The sequence below is a fragment of the Saccopteryx bilineata genome, chromosome 5 (genome assembly GCF_036850765.1).
Source record: "Saccopteryx bilineata isolate mSacBil1 chromosome 5, mSacBil1_pri_phased_curated, whole genome shotgun sequence".
In the NCBI taxonomy this organism is placed as follows: domain Eukaryota; kingdom Metazoa; phylum Chordata; class Mammalia; order Chiroptera; family Emballonuridae; genus Saccopteryx; species Saccopteryx bilineata.
Genome location: NC_089494.1, coordinates 47,735,762 through 47,757,616, shown reverse-complemented (window position 1 = coordinate 47,757,616; position 21,855 = coordinate 47,735,762). Strand labels below are relative to the sequence as shown.

The window sequence follows — 21,855 nt, the reverse complement described above, 5'->3', positions numbered from 1 at the left end:
AGTAAGGAGGGAAAAAGAAAGGAAGGATGAAGGAAGGTGCTTAAAATATGGAGAATACTGGGACAAAATTCTGTTTCTAAAGAACTTGGTGCTGAAATCCTTATTTGCAGTGTTTTAGAAATGGTCCTTGTATTAGAAGGTAAACTAAATAGTTGTTTAATTAAAAAAATTAAAACTAAATCTATAAAATATTGGACAAATAAAACCATTAAGATTTTCAAATCTTTCCTTAGTCACATTTATTTTCTTTTTTGAATTCCCACTGAATTAAAAAAGTTTCTCTACCCCGATCAGATAGCTTAGTTGGTTAGAGCAGTGATCCCCAACCCCCGGGCCGCGGACTGGTACCGGTCCGTGGGCCATTTGGTACCGTTCCTCAGAGAAAGAATAAATAACTTACATTATTTCCGTTTTATTTATATTTAAGTCTGAATGATGTTTTATTTTTAAAAAATGACCAGATTCCCTCTGTTACATCTGTCTAAGACTCACTCTTGACGCTTGTCTTGTAAGTTCGACAATTATATTTAAAAATACCACAGTTTTTACACCAGTCGCCTAATTTTATTTTGTGCATTTATCCGTCCCACCCTAAAGGCCAGTCCGTGAAAATATTTTCTGACATTAAACAGTCCATGGCCCAAAAAAGGTTGGGGACCACTGGGTTAGAGCATCGTCCTGATATCCCAAGGTTGGGGGTTTGATCCCTGGTCAGGGCACATACAGAAGCAGATCAATGCTTCTGTCTTAGTCTTTCTCTAAAATCAATTTTAAAAAAAGTTTCTGTACTTGGGTGTGAATTGCACTTTGCCATACATTTTTTTATTAACTCAAGTAAATTTTAAACCTGTGACCAGTTTTCACTACTTTGGATTCATTTGGATGCCTAGGCTGTGTTCTCCAAACAAGAGAATATTTGAGACGTCAGAATTAGTGAAGAGTTAATGTTGAAAAAGAACAAAGACTTTACCTTAACCTATTTGGGCTGAAAATATAATAAAGTTTCACAGAAGTGACTTGTGTTTTCCACTGATTTCAGCAAAAGTGAATGACTTGATAATTGTTCTACTTCTTCTAATTAGAAAAATTTCCTGCTGGTGACAGCTTCAATGTACTGGTAAAAGTTTTATGTCAAATGTAGAGAAAAGAACTAGAATTTGCTGTTAAATTGGTACATTTAAAGTTGGATTAATTCTGAAATAGTTTGTCATGTCTCAACCTTTCAGTTTTTTTTTTTATTGTACTGAGAGCAGAGAGGAGAGAACTTGGAACAAACATGGGGCAGCAACAGGTGATATGAATTCTTCTTGGCCCAGACTGACATCTTTGAGAATAAGAAAGCCAGGATCAGGGTGATCTTGGCCTTCCTCTATTCCTACATAAATTAAATCTCAAGCACCATTCTAGTCTTACATCTCAGAAATATGAATGCCCTGAGTCTGTTCCTATTTTGCGTTACCATGTAACAAACACACACACATTGCTTATCAACACTTTTGCTCGTCTCATCTCTCACGGTCTTTTCAGAGCCATCCCTGCTTCATGATCTTCCTAACATGCTTATTGCACCACTTCCCTGTTCTGTCATATTCCTGTTGCCTTTAGGGTGAAATCTAAATTTCATAGCAGTGCATTCAGGAACTTTCTTGATAAGACCTTATTTTACCACTAAAATTTCTTATAAAATAGTCTTTTATCAGCATCCTCTTTTCTAATCATATATACCTTACTACTTGCCTATTTGACGTTGGCATGTTAGTCTTTCTTATTCCTGTGCCTTTGCTTATGTTCTGTCAGACAACTTTGGCCTTTCCCAGTCTTTCTACTGAACAACTAAACAGAAGGTTCACAGGTTCCACCTTTTCTGTGTTTCTTTCACACCTGACCTTGCCATTAACTTAGTTCTTGACACTGACAAATGCAAAGGATGATACAGAGTTACTTTCCTCTTCCTAATGGCTAATACAATGAGGCATTCAGTAAGTGCTCAGTGAATATTCCTTTAATGAGCTAAATTAATTTTCCAACTTTCCTTAGAGCATAGGGGTCTAGTTATGACTATGAGTATGCGAAACCTCAATGAAAAGACTAGCATTCACAGAAAATGATTGCCCCTAGCCACTATGGCAGTCATCCCAAGACACTAAGTTTGTAACCCTTTGCTTAGAGCATCAGGGTAAAAAAAAAATGTGAGAAGACATCTTTAAGAAAAGGTACTGGCCCTGGCTGGTTTGCTCAGTGGTAGAGCGCCGGCCTGGCGTGTGAGTGTACTGGGTCAATTCCCAGTCAGGGCACACAGGAGAAGTGACCATCTCTACCTCTCCACCCTTCCTCCACCCCCTTCTTTCTCTATCTCTTTCTCTCTTCACCTCCCGCAGCCAGTGCTTGATTGGTTTGAGCACATTGGCCCCCAGGTGCTGAACATGGCTTAGTGGAGCTTCCTCCTCAGGTGTAAAAATAGCTCCATTGTGAGCATTGGCCCCAGATGGGTAGAGCATTGACCCCAGATAGGGGTTGCCAGGTGGATCCTGGTGGGGTGCATACGGGAATCTATCTCTTTATCTCCCCTCTTCTCACTTGGAAAAGAAGATAAAAAAAGATACTAAGACATTTAGACTTTGTCCAGAGGGTGATATGGCCAACTTACTTGTTAAAGAGACCATGGTTATCTACTTGTGGATTAATTGGGATTTAAAGGTGGGGAAGAAACAGAAGGGAATTTTAAAAAAGATTTTATTTTATTAATTTTACAGAGAGAGGAAGGGAGGGGGAGCAAGATGTATCGACTCACAGTTGCTACACTTTTGTTGTTCATCGATTACTTGTTGTGTGTGTCTTGCCCAGGCAAGCGCAGAGTTTCGAACTGGTGACCTCAGTGTTCCAGGTCAATGCTCTATTCATTGCACCACCACAGGCCAGGCAGAATGTAGTTTTTGTATTAAGTAGAATTAAGTTTATTCTGATTTAACTGCATGTAGATGATAAGGGAAATGACAGGTATTAATAATGCCAGGTTTCTGGCTTGAGCTATTAGAATGAGGATTGTACCGTTACTTAATTAAAATCACAGGAAAAGGGAAAAAAAAGAAAAAGATGAAAAAATACAGTTATAGGCCAAGGATCTGATTTTGTATATTTTGAATTTCGATTCCTACAGGAGATAAGAAATGAATATTCAGGAAAATGATTTTTTTTGCAGCATTTTGCAAATTAGATTGAAATACTACTAAATTCTTAGCACTAGCTAAACAAAGAAAAGTAAGTAGTAAAATATTTTTTAAAGGTTTTAAGGTCATAATGATGGTGACCTCTATTTCATTTGATGTAGAAATACCTTTTAGCATGGTTTGTATGTTTAGCTTGATATTATTGTGCATGGAATATTTAAAAATATGTGTTACATTAATAAATTGAAGCATTTAGTCATATTGAAATGTTAATATTTTCCTTAAACTAATACTGTTGAGAAAAAGAAAGATTTGGTAAAGAAATGGCAGACTTCATTTAAATTCATTATATCCTTGAAATTTCATGTGACTTTAGTGACAAAACAATATAAAATTGAATGAATGCATTATGCTTCTAAAATTTTAAGAATCATTTGAATTGGAAATTAAGATAAACACATCTTTTTTCGTAAGAATATTTAAAACTGCTCTTTATATGAACATATCTAATCATATCAGATGTGCAATAATAGATTCACTTCCGACTTTGTCATTTTCCTACAAAAAGAACAGTGGAAGTGACCATAAGTCTATTCTTGTGTTTTGATGGGAGTGTTTTTGTGCTATTCTTTATTCTGTCACACACTGCATAAAATATTCCAAGGTGAAAATTATTACCCATGGTAAGACTAGATTTCAGTCCATATCCGATAGGAATAAAATCTGTGGGGGTGTTAAATTGAATAGTATAACGAAAATATTTACTTTGTTATAATATTTTGGAATTTTTTTAAACAGTCTGGTTAACAGAGTTACTTATATTATTTCTGGTGGTTTCTTTCTTACTTTCTGAGACGAACAGTTGCACAAGATAAACAGGGAAATGGCCATTGTGCTAAAAAGAAGATAACTTTGCCTTTTCTTTTCTCTTTTCCCAAGATAAAAAAAGAGAAAATGATCTGGTAAATTACTCTGGAAATCATGAACTAGTTTTATGGTTACCTTTTAGCTGTGTCTTGTTTGAAATGTCCTGTTCAGGATGAACAAATCTAATTCTAGAGATGGAGGAGTGTGATAATTCAGTTTTTACGTTGTGAGGAAAGATAAAATGAATTATATCATTTATATATTCTATGATCCATTAACTGTAGGAGAATACTATATGATTTAAGAAATAATGACATTTCTGGGTAGCTAAACATTTTAAAATTAAAACTACAAATAAATGACCTTAAAATATATCCTGCTCATATTTTAATTCATTTTTTAAACTTGTTTCCTTGCCTGATAGATCTTATTCCTTTTTTAAAATTTTATTTATTCATTTTTGGAGAGAGAGAGAGAGAGAGAGAGAGAGAGAGAGAGAAAGGGGGAGGAGCAGGAAGCATCAACTCTTATATGTGCCTTGACCAGACAAGCCCAGGGTACCTCAGCATTCCAGTTCAGTGCTTTATCCACTGCACCACCTCAGGTCAGGCTGATATATCTTATTAATGATCTTCCTGTAACCTTTCCCTTGGAATCTCCTAAATAAACTTCTTTATTTAAACTATTACCTTAGAGTTTGCCTCTGGGACCACCTAAACTAAGGCTTCTTCTTTCTTTCTCTCTAAAGTTATGCTAGAAAGTGAAAAAAAACAGGGTTAACAGATATATAAACAGACCTCTAAGGAAAATTGTGGAAAGGATGGAAAAAGCTAGCCTTCAGATGGCATAGATAAAAGAGGCAGAAATAAAATATTTGCAGTCTGTCTTTAGTCTATAATTTTTTTTTATTATTTTTTAAATTTATTTTTTAGTGAAAAGAGGGGAGGCAGAGACAGATTCCCACATGCGCCCTGACCAGGAACCATCTGGCAAACCCACTAGGGAGCAATGCTTTGCCCATCCGGGGCCATTGCTCCATTGCTCAGCAGCAGAACCATTTTTTAGCACCTGAGGTGGAGGCCATGGAGCCATTCTCAGCTCCTGAAGCCAACTGGCTCAAACCAATTGAGCCATGGCTGCGGGAGGGGAAGAGAGGCAGGGTGGGGGGAAGGGGTGGAGAAGCAGGTAGTAGCTTCTCCTGTGTGCCCCAACTGGGAATTGTACCCGGGACATCCACATGCTGGGCCGACGCTCTACCACTGAGCCACTGGCTAGGGCCTAGTGTATAATTTGAATATAGTGTAAAAATATAGGTCTGGCTTTACCAGTGGTCTCTGTCAAAGTTATAGAGGAGACAGGGCAAAACAGATATGTTTTTATATATTTGCTCCTTCCTTCCCCCAAAAAAGCTTATTATTGTTTTGGTAAGAAGAGATACTGTACTGTGACTCTTTCTGCTACTATTTGAATTTAGATAATTTGAAAATACCAAATTAAGGAAAGGCATGATTTGTGTTGTTGCATCTGGAAGTAAAATTCTTTTTGTTTATTGGAAGCAAAATGTAAAAATCTAAACCAGCTGCGATGCCTATTCTACTTAAAGCCTGAGAATGAATAGTAGGATAAGCTACTTAAATACTTCTACATAGCAGTCAAAGTAGAATGAAAGGTAAAATAGGTCAATAGTTTCTAAAAGTCTGTTTCACCTTCTTACTTATTGTCAGGTTTGTGGGCTTGATTAATATAATTAGCTGATAGGTGAAGGGGAGAGCTGACATTAGTTGTACAGTCCGAGGGAGAAAGAAATATATATATATCTATGTATTAAAACATTTAATTTATCACCTAGCAATCTTACTATTTGCCTTATTTAGTAATCTCTTACTCTACCTTTCCAAAAAAGTTATATCCTTCACCATTGTTTTCCTTTTGGTAGGTAACTTCCTTGAAATTTCACAAGAAACATAAGTAGAATTTTAAAGTATGTATTTGAGATACACACAAATGTAATCATTGGTTAATTTTACTAAGTCCAATTTTAATTTTATTTTTAGTTATATGTGATTCCATCTGACGTACACAGGAGACAAAGTGACTGAAAGACAACGTGGATGGGAATTGCTTGTTTGAAACTCTCAAGTGTCAGTGTCTCCTTTCTTTCAACTAAAGTTGAGCATATCCAGGTAAGAATAAGTGATAGTGTTTATATACTTTAAACCATTTTGTAAAAAAGATTTAAAACTACAAAAACATGCTTTTATTTTGTGCCAGACATTTAAAAAGAAAATGGTCAAATATATAAAAATGAGATCAAATTAAAATCATGAATGAGCCTATTTTCTAAAAGTAATTTCTACTATTTTGTTTTCTATCACTTGATTTTTGTTTTGTTGGTTTCTACCTTACACAAAGTTGTGGCAGTATGTATTCTCTATTGAATTTCTTTATTATTTTTGTAACATATCTATTGTGTCCTAGATGATAATAAGAATTAGTGCTTCATAGTTTCTGTTGTATCTGTTAATATAAGCAAATAATTTAAAAATATTTTTAGATGTGCTTATTATTCAGAGAATATGCTTATAGATAGACATATACATCACTCGGTTTGCATATTTTGCAGCAGTAGAGTTACTAAAATTAGCATAATTAGTTTAATGGTTATAATATTTTAAAGGCTTTTTATATTACATTCTACCTTTAGAAGGTGGTAACGAGTTACCATTTCATCAGCCATTTTGAAAATGTTGACTAATTGATCTATAATATTTCATTCAAAGAATTTTCCCTAGCAAAACCTAGTTTGTGTGAAAGAAAAAATTCAAAATTAAGATTCTAAATTTTGATTGCAAACAGTAGTATCCTCTGCTCACATATATTCAGCCACTATATCCCTTACATAACCAATACTAGAAGAAAAGTGAATATTATATTTGCATAATATTTCCACAGTATCAAAAATACATCATTTATAAATGATCACAAATATAAATTTATTCAACTAGTATTTAGTGAAAACTTATTATTACAGTATGCCTAAGCACTGTGATTATTTGAATGAAGTGGTGGTGATGATAGACATTAGGGGCAGGAATAGAAACAGTTTCTCTGTCTTCTAATTTTCAGTAAAATATGGCAACATAAACATATTTGACCCTGGTGGGTTGGCTCCATGGTAGAACATCAGCCTGGTGTGTGGATATCCCAGGTTTGATACCTAGTCATGGCACACAGGAGAAGTGACCATCTGCTTCACCACCCTTCTTCCTCCCTTTTCTCTTTCTTTCTTTCTTCCTCTCCCGCAGTCATGGCTTAATTGGTCTGAGCAAGTTGGCCTCGGGCAGGTGCTGAGGATAGCTCCATGGCCTTGCCTCAGGTGCTAAAATAGCTCAGTTGCTGAGCAACAGAGCAGTGGTCTCAAATAGACAGAACATTGCCACACTGAGGGCTTGCTGGGTGGACAGCGATCAGGGTCGCATGTGAGTGTCTGTCTCTTTGCCTCCCTGCCTCTCACTTTATAAAAAAAAGGAAAAGAAAGAAATGTATTTAATTTCTTTAGGTACAGTGAGGATGTACTAAGTGCCAAGAAAGAAGTAAAAGGAAAGGGCAATTGTTGATGATAATACTACTTTCAGGACAGGAATTGAAGAACACTTCGCAAATAGGACATCAATTTCAGTTGTGCTTTTTAGGGTCAGTAAGACCCTAAATGCAGGTGAACATATAAATGCAGAACCAAGTTGGAACAAATGTGCGGAGATGAGACAGCACAAGGGACAGGATATTCAGGTATATAAAGATAGGACAATTACAGCAGAGTAGTGGGAAGTATGTTCTTTCATTTAGATTTATGCGCATTTATGTTTCAGCATTATACGGTGAGGCCAAGCTGTAGGAGAGTAAGACGAGCTGTGTCTTTTCAGAAGAAAATTATATGTGTGTTAGACTGATGGAGAGAGACCAAACCTAATGAAAGGGAGAATAATTTCTAGGCTTTTTCTTTTCTTTTCATTAACATTTGTTAAATACTTGCTATTTAGAAGACACTATGATAAGAATTGTAGAAACCAAAAAAAAAAGGTGAGGAAGATATTATCTTCACCCTTGAGGTTGTAGTGTAATGGATGAGACTTGCATGACAAATAAATATAATATATGATAAAACTGTAACAATTGAATTATACTCAAGGGAACACTAGTTGGTAACTACCTGTACTTACTTTTCAGACGAAGGTAATATAATAAGTTATCCAGATGCAGGTACCAGGTTATCAATTGATAAGTTTTTCCCCAAAACATTAAGTCTGATCCAGGTTACCTAAGAAGCAATCATTTAGACAAGAAACAATGGAAACTTTAAGATGAAAGAAGTGTGAATAAAAAACAGGATATGGATAGATGAGATGTGGCAGTGGTGGAAGTGATGGGAGGTTAGGAGAAAGAGGGGCATAGTGATGGCATTAATAGAAACGAGGGGATGTACAAAAATGTGAGATTTTGTGTTGGTAAAAGAATAAATTTAGTTTTGAACACTGAAGAATTGTTTTGCGCTCCTTTTTAACTCTTTTGCTCGGACATTTGCTAGAGCACTCAAAGCATTTAAAATTTTTTTCACTGCAATTTCTTATGTAATTGAGGATTAATTTATTTACTATTGAAAGTGATTTGAGTTTTCATAAGATGAAAGTACAAGTATAATAAGAGTAAAAACAAGTTATACCAAAGAAAACAAATGAACTATGAAGTAAAAGGTCTGATTTGATTTATAACCACCTATATGGATAATTTAGCCTTAACCTTTTCAGCAGTCACAGAAATGGATATTTGTTCTTGCCCTAAGAGCTTAGATAAATTTATCATAAAAATGTTAATGAATACCTTAGCACTGAGAGGTGCCTTAAATATTGCATTGTTGAAAGGAAAGAGAATTTAGTTAATACATTTTTTTTTGTATTTTTCCAAAGTTAGAAGCAGGGAGGCAGAGAGACAGACTCCCGTATGCGCCCAACCAGGATCCACCGGGCATGCCCACCAGGGGGTGATGCTCAGCCCCTCTGGGGTGTTGCTCTGATGCAATCAGAGCCATTCTAGCACCTGAGGCAGAGGCCATGGGGCCATCCTCAGCTCCTGGGGCCAACTTTGCTCCAATGGAGCCGTGGCTGTGGGAGGGGAAAAAAGAGAGAGACGAAGGAGAGGGGGAGGGGTGGAGAAGCAGATGGGCGCTTCTCCTATGTGCCCTGACTGGGAATAGAACCCGGGACTTCCACACGCCAGGCCAACAGTCTACCACTGAGCCAACTGGCCAGGGCCAATACATTGTTATAAGTAGGTAAATTTGTGGAAGTTAAGAATTCAACTTCTCCAGGAAGTCCTTTTGAAATCTGGACCAGATCCTTTTCGTGTGTACTATGTACCTTAATAAACGGTGGTCTTTTCTACCATTCCCTGAAACTGTAAGATTCTTGAGACTAGGTCACCATTTATCATTATAGATGTAAAGTTACATCTAAATAAAACTCATCACAATGTTGTTTTATACAGCATAATCTATAAATATTTCTTAAATGCAAACATGAATTGATTTCCATGGCTTGTCTTAATTATTGTTGAACTATTCTATACTTTTTTGTTAGCTCCATATTAGATTTCTATTGCTGTGTGATAAATCATTCCAAAACTTAGCAGCTTAAAAACAGTGGTTATGTACTGTGGGCTAGGAATCTGAACTCAGTTGAGCTGTGTCTCTGGCTCTTGGTCTCTCATGATGCTGCAGTCAAGCTGTCAACTGGAGCTTGTTTATTTCAAAGCTCAACGAGGCAAAGTGTCCACTTCTTTAGACTTATCCATGGAGGACCTCTCTCTATAAAGCTATCTCATGGTGTGGAAGATAGCTTCCCCTAGGACAAGCAGTCCAAAAGAGAGCAAAAGTGAGCACTTTGGTGGAAACAACATTGCTTTTCAATCAAATCTAGGAAATGTTATCCCATCTGTAGTGAGTTGAATGCTTTTCCCAAAAAGATATGTTCAAGTTAATCCTGCGGAATTTGTGAATGTGACATTATTTGGAAAAAGAGTCTTTGCAGATGTAATGAAATTAAGGGTATTGAGTGTGACTATTCTGGATTAACTGGATGAGTCCTAAATCCAATGGCATATGTCCTTATTACGCACACACACAGAACAAGACCATATGAGGACAGAAGCAGGGACTGGTGTGATGTAAGCACACATCAGGCATCACCTGGGGACACCTGGAGCTGAGAAAAGCAAGATACAAAATATTCTGCACAGTCTTCAGAGGAGATGTGGCCTTTCTGACACCTTGATTTCAGACTCCTGGTCTCTGGAACTGTGAGAGAATAAATTTCTATTGTTTTTAAGCCATATAGTTTGTGGTAATTTTTTATGGGAGCCACAAAAAACTAACATACTACCACTTACACAGTCTTAAATTTTTAGAAGTGATTCTGTAAGTCCAGCCTACATACAGGGGTTGGGGATCACAAAAAGGTATAAATACCAGGAAGCAGGCATCATTGGAAGCTGTCTTAGAGATTGCCTATTCCATGAGATTTCTGGTATAGTCATTTATTCAATATAAATGTATGGATGGCCCAAACTCAACAGGTCAGAGATTAGAATCATTATCTCACATTTTTAAAAATTAATGTTTTTCTTTTAGATTTCCTACCTACCTCTCTGATTAGAATTACTATTCATTTGGTTAGTCAAATTGGAAAACTTAGAGTCAATTTTAATTCCTTCTTTTTTAATGCCCATGAATTTTAATTGATTAACCATTCTTTTGCATTATATTTCTTATATTCTTATTATTTAACCCTTTAATTTCTCTCCTGTTGTTTATAGACTAATTGTCTCTTGCTGAAACTAGCACAATAGCCCCTAAACCCGCGATGGCGAACCTTTTTATAAAAACCGCCCACTTGTGCAGTGCCACCCTATCAGCACCACGATTGGCCCACCATGAAAGCTGGAACGCCCACTAGTGGGTGGGAGGGACCAGGTTGACCAGCACTGCAAAAGCGGGCAGTTTTTATAAAAAGGAGGTTCGCCATCATGGCCGTAAACAGTCAAACTGTTTCAGAGCTTTCCCCTTCAAATTTTCCCTTACAAAGTGGCTTTTGTTACCTAAATGGGATTGTCTTTATCTTTAATATTTTCAGGAAAAAGAAGACCCCCTTGTGATCTGGATCTTGACTTTCTAAAAATCTAAGCTTCATCTTTAATTATTCCTCATTATAGATCTATAAAATTATATAGAATTTTCCAGAGATATTATGTTTTCATTTTTGCTTGTCTTTGTCTGGGATTCTCTTTGAGTATATGTGTGTTTGTTTTAATATCCAAAGCACTGAGCAGTATGTCTGAAATAATGACCATCACAGAATAGGTTTTTATCTGTTCTAAACTAATGTCAAAGATAAAAGAGTTGAAGAGAGATGAAGAGGCCTAAAGTATCAATAAAATAGCTGAATTTACAGACCAGCTTAAGATGGAAATTAGTGATAAAGGGAAATTATGGACTAATTTTGGAGCCACACTGGGAATTTAAGAATAGGATCAAGAAAATGTAAGTTGTTATAAATGTGCAGAAGTACAAGGTTAAGAAAGTGTGATAGAGAAAGTTTTAGTTTTGAGACCATAAATGAAGTTTAGATTCAGATGTGACTATAATGTAGTTTTAAGCTTTCATGAATATTAAATAATACATCTTTGTGGACATTATTATATATTGGACAGAAAATGTGAGTAAGATATTGCAGTCATTTAAGATAGTGAGGAGAATGCATAGATGACAGAATTTGATGCAGTGTTAAGAAAGTAGCAGAAAGGATGCAGAAGTGTCATTTTTTCTGACCCCTTCTGTTTTAATAAGTAAGACTAATAACACTCTTATCTGAAGGGAGTCTCTAAGGAAATTCCTCTGGAGAGCAAATTCAAGTCCTACTGAGGAGATGTATCGTGCATTATCTGCATTTAAATACAAAAGAAAATGGCCTTTAAGCCATTGCAGAAATGAAAGAAACCAGTTCTTTCACTGACCCTAGGTTGTACATTTAAAATTTACATTCAATATAGCTATACATGTAAATGATACAGCTAGTGCTCGACTTACGACCATGATTGGTTCCGACAGACCAGTCATAACACGATTTGGTTGTAAGTTGAGTAGGCTGTATGTACAGTACTGTGAAATGATGTTATAAAAATCTTTAAGTCATATTTTATCATAATTTTCTTTCTTTATTGTTATATATCATAATTTTCTTTGTTCATTTTATGCCATTTGGATAATCTCTACACCATTTTGTTTCTTATTTTTACATTCGTCAGGTTTAAGTAAAACTCTGCATTACCAGTACAACTGGTTTAATATTTGCAAAGACAATTTCCTCTTGGTGGACATCTTGGGAGGGGTTTGATGAAAAATATCCAAGACACAAAACACAAATTGCTGTAACAAGTCTGGGATAACAGTTGAAATGGTGCAGTGGAGATGGTAGTGCTGCTGGAAGCTGGTCCACACTGTCCTACACCCAGCTGGGCAACGCTTGCGCTGCCAGATGCAGAGTAGTCGTGGCTAACTATTGTGGTCGTAAAGTCGAATGGTCGTAAGTTGCATAGGTCATAAGTTGATCAATATTTGTACTTCTTTTATAATAATTAGTAATAATCAAATTAATCTTTTCCTGTTTTCATTTAATGAAGAGATTTAAAGGTAAAAAATGTTCTACATACTTATGTAATATGTAATTATAATGAATAATTCTTTATAAAGTAATTGCTATTTGAATGAAATAGTGAAACCTGGCAAAGTAATGTTCATCAGATATGCTGGTCTCTATGTTGCAAAATGATGAACTATGGGTCTTCTAGTGTAAACTAATTACTTATGCCATGGTGATATCATTTATTATTCCAAAGCCTCTACTTATTTACACGTAACATCTTTTTAAAACGGTTTAATGTGCTTTTAGAGCATGCTTTACATTGAGAAAAATTTTTTAATAAAAAGATTTCTAATAAAAAATATTTTTAAAAATGAATTTTTTTTTACACTTAAAGACAAATAAATGAAAAGACTACGATTTACACCAGTATGTGCAGTGTATAAGGAAATGGAAGTGGCTATCTCAGAGAAGGAAATTGTTGAATCATGAATTTAAATTACAAAGTTCATCAGTAGGTGGTCTGACAATCTAAACTGGAAACTTTTTGATCAGGTGACCATCTATAAAACAACACCTATTTTTACAAGCAATCTGTATTATGTAGTAATCACATCTGCATTTAAAGAGTCCCTATCAATCACCATTCTTAAGTTGCAATTCACAGAGATTAGTTCTGGACATTTTAAGCAAAGGGATATGGGTTAGCTCATAGAATGGGGGATAATCAGATGAAACAGTTCTCAGGAAAGGCAGGAGCTGGAGATGTTCCAGGGAATCTGTACTGCCAGGAAGCTAAAGCTGGACCAACAGTGTGTTTTAATAAGGGGACCAACTTTTTTACAATGAAGAGGAGGACAAAAATAAATGGAAGAAAACAATATCATAAATAAAAGAAACATTCATTGCAACAATAATCACTATAATACGATAAATGCATATAAAACCATTTGTAATATTTTATATTGTAATTATGCTTACATGCCTATTAATTTTTAATAATAATTGTGAGAAAAAAGTACTCATTTAGATACAAATACGTCATATCACACGCAATGGATCGACTGCATCGATTGAATACGGACATTTACAGATTAGTCTTCCAATATCAAAAAGGAGGACATGTCAGAGGACATTTTTTGAGGGAGGACAAAACTGACAAAAGAATGACTATCCTCCCTTAAAGGAGGACGATTGGTCACCTTAGTTTTAATGCAGTTCTTCCCACATTCACAAAGGGAATCTGCATGGCTGAGGTAAATTATTTGCCCTGTGCCAGGAACCATGGCACTTGATTAACATTTCTCTCCAGACCGTGTGCTCATGGGGAGGGCAGGTTCCCCAAAGAACTTCAACACTCTGGGACCTGGATGGAGAGTGAGCATGAGCAAGTAGAACCAACAAATGTTTGCTCAAAACCCTTCTTCCAGACTGTCTTTTGAAAGTCATAAAACTCGCAATCAATCTCAAATAAAGATGTTTGTCGGTAAAATTTACATAGATTAAAACAGAAATGTTGCTTAGGTTTTGATACCTACTATTATGAACAATGTTTTTTTAATACATGTTTATTAATTGTCTCTCATCTGCCAATTTTGAGGGACTTAACAGTGAACATAAAATTGTAAACAGTAGAATGAGTTCTTGCTTTGCATGGGGCTTATAGTCTAGTGAGAATTGAAATACAACAATTAGGTAACAGCCTGACCAGGTGGTGGCACAGTGGATAGAGCATCGGACTGGGATGCTGAGGACCCAGGTTCAAGACCCCGAGGTTGCCAGCTTGAGCACGGGCTCATCTGGCTTGAGCAAAAGCTCACCAGCTTGAGCCCAAGGTCGCTGGCTCAAGCAAGGGGTTACTTGGTCTGCTGAAGGCCCACGGTCAAGGCACATATGAGAAAGCAATCAATGAACAACTAAGGTCTCGCAAGAAAAAACTGATGATTGATGCTTCTCATCTCTTTCTGTTCCTGCCTGTCTGTCCCTATCTATTCCTGTCTCTGACTCTCTTTCTGTCCCTGTAAAAAAAAACAAACACAAAAAACAATTAGGTAACATATAACAATAAGTCCAGGGTGAAAGGGGTATTAGTTTCCTAGAGTTACTATAACAAAAATTTTGGAAGCTAGAAGTCAAGGTGTCAGCAGGGTCATGCTTCCTCCCAAGGCTTTAAGGCAGGTCATCTTTTATTTCTTCCAGCTCCTGATTGCTGCTGGTGTTCCTTGACATGTGCAGCCAAGCTCCAATCTTCGGCTCCATTTTCACATAGCTGTCTTCCTGAGTATCTTTTCCTCTTTCTGCGGATATATCAGTCATTGAACTTAGGGTTACCCTAATTCCAGAGTTTTATCTCAAGATCCTGAACTAATTACATCTATAAAAACTCTCCTTCCAAATAAGGTCACCTTCTGAAGTTCTGAGTGAATGTGAGTTTTAGGGAGATTCTCTTGAACCTCCTTTAGGAGGGTACACCTACTGCTGGTGTTCCTAGCAGGAACCCTAGGCCGATACTGGGTGATTATTAGAGAAGGCTACCTAAAGGAAATGATGTCTAAACTAAGGGTGAATGTTCAGTCAGAACGACTGGGATATATTGTGGACCTTCCTAGCCTCTGAGGAAGCCAAGTTCATTGGAAGAACTGCAAGCCCCTCAGTGTAGCTGGAGTAGAGTATGCAGGGCTGGGTAAGCAGAGGAGGGGAGAGGTGATGGTGAAGGGGCTAAAGGGGCAGATGCTAGGGAACATGTAAGGAATTTCACGTTATCCTGGATGTAGTGTGGTGCCACTGGAGGGAGTTAAGCAGGTGAACAGTCAAGTAAGATGTATGTTTTATAGAACTCCCCCGTTGGGTGCAATGTGGAAATAAGGAATTACTGAGCAATGCTGGAGAAAGGAAGCTAGTTAGGAGACTCCAGTAATCCAGGTTTAAAATAATAGAGGCTTGGAGAAGGAGATGCTGGTGAGAATGAAGAAAAATCAATGTAATAATGGCGTATTGGAAAAGTGGAATTGATTTTGGGTGAATTAGAGACAACAGAAGAAAAGAGATGAATTAAATATAATATGAAATAACCCCAGTTATTAGCTTCTGCGGCTATGTTGATTGTAGTTCTACATGCTGAGATTGGAAATGTGTGTATGTGTGTGTGTGTGAGAGAGAGACTGACCTGGGAACAAAATAATGATAATGGATTCAATTTTGGATATTTTTAGTTTGCGTTGCTGTGGTACTTCCAAATGAGTACATTCAAGAGGCAGTTGTTTATATGGGACAGGTGATGTTAAATAATGAGGAACACTTAGTATATAAGTGGTACCTGAAATTGTTGGAGATATTTAAATTTTTTTATATCATTACTATATCCATCAAAGACATAAAGACATTTAGAAATATTTAATGGCATAGGAAATAGCCATTTAAAGTGCAAAGAGAATAAAAATGAAAAGAACAAAATTGGGGCACAGTTGCATCTCCAGTAAGATCTTAATCCTATACACCTTACCTGACTACCTTCAATATTAAATACAAGGTCATTGGAGCATATACTGCCTTTTTTTTTTTTTTGACAGAGACAGAGACAGAGAGAGAGTCAGAGAGAGGGAACAGATAGGGACAGACAAACAGGAAGGGAGAGAGATGAGAAACATCAATTCTTTGTTGCTGTTCCTTAGTTGTTTATTGATTGATTTCTCATATGTGTCTTGACCCAGGGGCTACAGCAGACCAAGTGACGAGTGACCCTGTACTCAAGCCAGCAACCTTGAGTCCAAGCTGGTGAGCTTTGCTCAAACCAGATGAACCCACGCTTAAACTGGCGACTTTGGGGTCTGGAACCCGCATCCCAGTCCGACACTCTATCCACTGAGCCACCACCTGGCAGGCAAAGCATTTTTTTCTAATTATAAAAGCAGTATAGGCCCTGGCCGGTTGGCTCAGTGGTAGAGCATCGGCCTGGCATGCAGGAGTCCCAGGTTCGATTCCCACCCAGGGCACACAGGAGAAGCGCCCATCTGCTTCTCCACCCCTCCCCCTCTCCTTCCTCTCTGTCTCTCTCTTCTCCTCCCGCAGCAAAGGCTCCATTGGAGCAAAGTTGGCCCGGGCACTGAGGATGACTCTAGGGCCTCTGCTTCAGGCACTAGAATGGCTTTGGTTGCAACAGAACAATGCCCCAGATAGGCAGAGCATCGTCCCCTGGTGGGCATGCCGGGTGAATCCCGGTCGGGCGCATGTGGGAGTCTGTCTTACTGCCTCCCCGTTTCCAACTTCAGAAAAATATAAATAAATAAATAAATAAATAAATAAATAAAACAGTATAGCCTGACCAGGTGGTGGCACAGTGGATAGAGCGTCGAACTGGGATGCAGAGGACCCAGGTTCGAGACTTCGAGGTCACCAGTTTGAGTGCGGGTTCATCTGGTTTAAGCAAAGCTCATCAGCTCGAGCCCAAGGTCGCTGGCCTGAGCAAGGGGTTACTTGGTCTGCTGTAGCCCCCCCCCCCATCCGGTCAAGGCACAAATGAGAAATCAATCAATAAACAACTAAGGAACCAAAACGAAGAATTAATGTTTCTTATCTCTCTCCCTTCCTGTCTGTCCCTATCTGTCCCTCTCTCTGACTCTCTCCGTCTCTGCCACACACACACACAAAAGCTTTATTGGGGGTGAATTTTAGCATGTAAAATGTACCTGAAATAGGATGTTTATAGCATACATATTTTAAAAAAAATATGTAATTGATTTCAAGGATTGGGTATTTTTTTTAGGGGGTGGAGATTGGGTGTCTTTTGACTTAGAAGGAAAAAGAGTTGTGAATCAATAAAATTACACCACCTGAGTCAGGTATTTCATAAAATTTTTTTTTTTTTTTTTTTTTTTTTTCATTTTTCATTTTTCTGAAGCTGGAAACGGGGAGAGACAGTCAGACAGACTCCCGCATGCGCCCGACCGGGATCCACCCGGCACGCCCACCAGGGGCGATGCTCTGCCCACCAGGGGGCGATGCTTTGCCCATCCTGGGCGTCGCCACGTTGCGACCAGAGCCACTCTAGCGCCTGAGGCAGAGGCCACAGAGCCATCCCCAGCGCCCGGGCCATCTTTGCTCCAATGGAGCCTTGGCTGCGGGAGGGGAAGAGAGAGGCAGAGAGGAAAGCGCGGCGGAGGGGTGGAGAAGCAAATGGGCGCTTCTCCTGTGTGCCCTGGCCGGGAATCGAACCCGGGTCCTCCGCACGCTAGGCTGACGCTCTACCGCTGAGCCAACCGGCCAGGGCTCATAAAATTTTTTTAAAAAGATTTTATTTATTGATTTTAGAGAGAGGCAAGATAGAGAAATTGGGGGTGGGGCGGAGTGGGAAGCCTCAACTAGTAGTAGTTGGCTTCTCATATGTTCCTTGAACCTGACAAGCAGTCAGGGGTTTCAAACCAAAGACCTTAGCGTTCCAGGTCGACACTTCATCCACTGCACCACCACAGGTCAGGTTCATAAAATATCTTCATATATATGTGGGTATATGGATTATGCATTCTTAGTATGTTTAATAAGGAATTTAATAAATCTGAGAAAGATTACTACTTTTGGACATAAAGTATAAAATAAGTTAGATTAAATAAATAAATTACAAAGCATTTTTCTCTTGATTTTTGAAAACTGTATCAGTGTATAAGCAATTTAATAAATCACAGATTTGGATACTTTTCAGTAAGTTGTCATCAGTAATGCGAGGTTGCCTTATGTAAGGTGATTAGCCATAACATTCCTACACAGATTTTACTAATTTCTATAAACTTAGAGTGGTATTTAAATTTCTGGCATGCAAAGTTAAAGCAATATTAAACCTACTTTACATATCCAAGGGTCATGCCGGGAAAACAGAACATATTTTCATATTGTTGTTTTCTCTACCCAGTTTCAGAGTATTAAACTGCTATTCTATTAACACATACTGGATAATATAATGGTGCAGTTAAAACTTAAATTACCACTAAGCTATTTTCTGTTTTCTTTAAGAGGTTTTTTGTTTTGTTTTGTTTTGTTTTCTTACTTAATTTCTTCACTTTTTCCATCCAGTCCCCAAGGCCCCTCCCCTCTGACACCTGTCAGTCTGTTCTCTGTATCAATGGGTGTTGTGATGATACAGTTGAAATTAGTATCTTTAGGCTATTTTCTTTCTTTGGAGTTACCAAGAGATAAACACAAGGTAATTAATGCCTAATAATAATTTTCTTAGAAGGTCAAATGCTGGCTAGGACCTGCAATTATTTGACAACTATGTGTGAGTCTTTTTTTCCTTCAAATTTTGGTAATTGATTAAATAGAATTGTTTACTTTGCTTTATCAATAAAATTATTTGCTAATCCTGACCTAGAATGGAATAGAAAAATGTTGCTATTTAAGGATAGTTCAAAATTCAAACATATGACTTGTTAATGACTATAAAATAAGCAGACCTTTCTTTAAAAAATATATAATTTCTAATATATTCAGTGTGTATACTGCAAATAAATTTCTTGGTTAATTATTTTATAAGAAAATATAGATAATAATTAATGATAGTAGAATAGGAGCATAAGCATACATTTTACTCATTTCAGTGAGGATTTTGACTTTTTCCAAGGGAGTTTAAATTGCTACATCATTAATTAGACTAACCCAAGAATATTTTCAATGACTTGTCATATTCAAAATTTGACGTAATTAGTATTATAAATGTAGGATTTTACTACAAAATTTATCTGCTTGGAGTTTATAGGCCTTTCCCTCCATTCATGCATGGAGTTTTCCAAACTTCCGAGTGAATATTAAAAATCTGCCATGAGATCTTTAGCAGCATTAATAATATTAATAGTAACAGGCAAAGTTACATATTGTATAACTTATCTTAGGCACTGTTCTAAACTGACTATACAAATGAACACATTTCATCTTAACGGGGAAATTTTGAAGTAGTTTATATTGTAGAAAGTTGAGACATAAAGAGGAATAGTAAACTTACCCAAGGGCAAATGGCAGAGATGGGATTAAAACTCAGGTGGATTCCTTTATTTATTTATTTATTTATTATTTATTTATTTATTTTTCTGAAGCTGGAAACGGGGAGAGACAGTCAGACAGACTTCCGCATGCGCCCGACCGGGATCCACACGGCATGCCTACCAGGGGGCGACGCTCTGCCCCTCCGGGGTGTCACTCTGTTGCGACTAGAGCCACTCCAGCGCCTGGGGCAGAGGCCAAGGAGCCATCCCCAGCGCCCGGGCCATCTTTGCTCCAATGGAGCCTCGGCTGCGGGAGGGGAAGAGAGAGACAGAGAGGAAGGAGAGGGGGAGGGGTGGAGAAGCAGATGGGCACTTCTCCTGTGTGCCCTGGCCGGGAATCGAACCGGGACTTCTGCACGCCAGGCCTACCACTGAGCCAACCGGCCAGGGCGATTCCTTTATTTTTTATCCATTACACTCTACTGCATGATAAAGACATACCATTAACATGAGAGAATCAAGTATTTTGATCCAAAAATATTAAACACCTAATCAGTATTCCCGTGTGATCTTCTGAGACAATCTGACATTCAGCTCTATGCTAGACACGTTACTTATTTTGTTTCCTCTCACGCTTTTGTAGCTCCCGTCCTCCTCATGTTTCAGCTGTTGCAGATCCCTAAACTTGTCTCTTGTCCTATCTACTGTTCAGCTTTATAGTTTTATTCCCATGTTTTCTAATATGTGTCCTCATAAAGAGACTCCAGGATAAGCCTCTTATTTTGTTGAATTGGACAGGATGAAAACTGCATTCTGAGATGGTAAAATATAAGTACATGTGCCCTAAAACACTAAATAGCAACAGTATGTTTTCAAGGTAATGAATGAGACTATTAAAAGGACTGTTGATATTCCCTTTTATAATTTACATTTGATATTAAGTTATATTTCAAAAAGAAAAAATCATAGATTCTCTATTCCTTATAATTAACCCAAAACACAGTGATATTCTCCTTACAATTCCAAATCTCTGGATAGAACATAAAATAAAAATATACCAGTAATCCAATTTAGAATTATGCTGGAAAATAAGTCCGAGTACCCTTGGTAGACCAAAAGTAGGAGAAATACAGAAGAGACTCGAGTGTCAGGTCTGAGAAGGAAACTACAACCAAAGGTGGGAGTGACACCGAGAAGGCTCCATACAAATACAGCTTCCAGATTCTCGGAGAAGCAATGAGTCTGGGCATATGTAACCAGTTGCTTAGTTGGGATACGGCAGAAGAGTATTCAGGATTGAAACCTGCAGAACCCCGTTTATCTTCAGTGGTCAGGAAAAATGAGGATGTGAACTTGGATTAAGACAAAAACAGTAGTGTTCAGATGATTAGCAGTGATGAAGAGAACCAGTGAACTCAGCTACCAAAGTTGCCCTTCCTTCAGGGTGTGTTACTATTCCCCTGCTCTCACTGAAGAGACTGTACAGCATGGAGATAATGAGTCACCACAGTAAGCGGAGTGCAATTAATATCCTCAGCGAAGGATGTCAGAGATACTGCTTGAATGGGGGAGAGTCAAGCAGAAATCAACTGAATTACAAACTTGATCATATTCCTTTAACATTTCAACTAGGTCATAGCATAAATCAGGATTAATTCAACCTAAAATTCCACTGTAGATTTAAAATGTTAGAAGTAGTGTTTAAAATCGGGAATGAAGGTAGAGGACAAAGGTCAGTATGTGGTTACAAAACAAAATGAATTATTTTTTGAGAATGCTATCCTGTTTTATTGCTTTGTTTTGTGTTAATTCTTTCCAAAATTAGGCTAATGTCCAACTTTTTAAAAAGAGTTTATTTATTCATTTTTAGAGAGGGGGGAGGGAGAAAGAGAGATGGAGAGAGAGAGAAGGGGGAGGAGCAGGAAGCATCAACTCCCATATGTGCCCTGACCAGGCAAGCCCGGGATTTTGAATCGATGACCTCAATGTTCCAGGTTGATGCTTTATCTGCTGTGCCACCATAGGTCAGGCCGAGTCCAATTTTTACATTATAACATGGGCAAATATTTCAACACTAACCAGAGAAAAAATTTAAATCTCAAATAGAGTAAAAACCAGAGTTTCGGAAAGTTATTTTCTGATAAGTGTAGGTAAACAGCAGGG

General features: G+C 37.6%; 1 protein-coding gene across 7 annotated transcripts in view; it reads left to right on the top strand.

The window, feature by feature from the left end:
- GULP1 (GULP PTB domain containing engulfment adaptor 1) overlaps positions 1-21,855 on the top strand; it is a 269,578-nt gene that overhangs the window by 84,610 nt on the left and 163,113 nt on the right. For all 7 annotated transcript variants that reach the window (XM_066280961.1, XM_066280956.1, XM_066280959.1 and 4 more), the window contains one exon: positions 6,089-6,217. The gene's annotated coding sequence lies outside the window, so the exon portion shown is untranslated. The remainder of the gene's footprint in view (positions 1-6,088; positions 6,218-21,855) is intronic.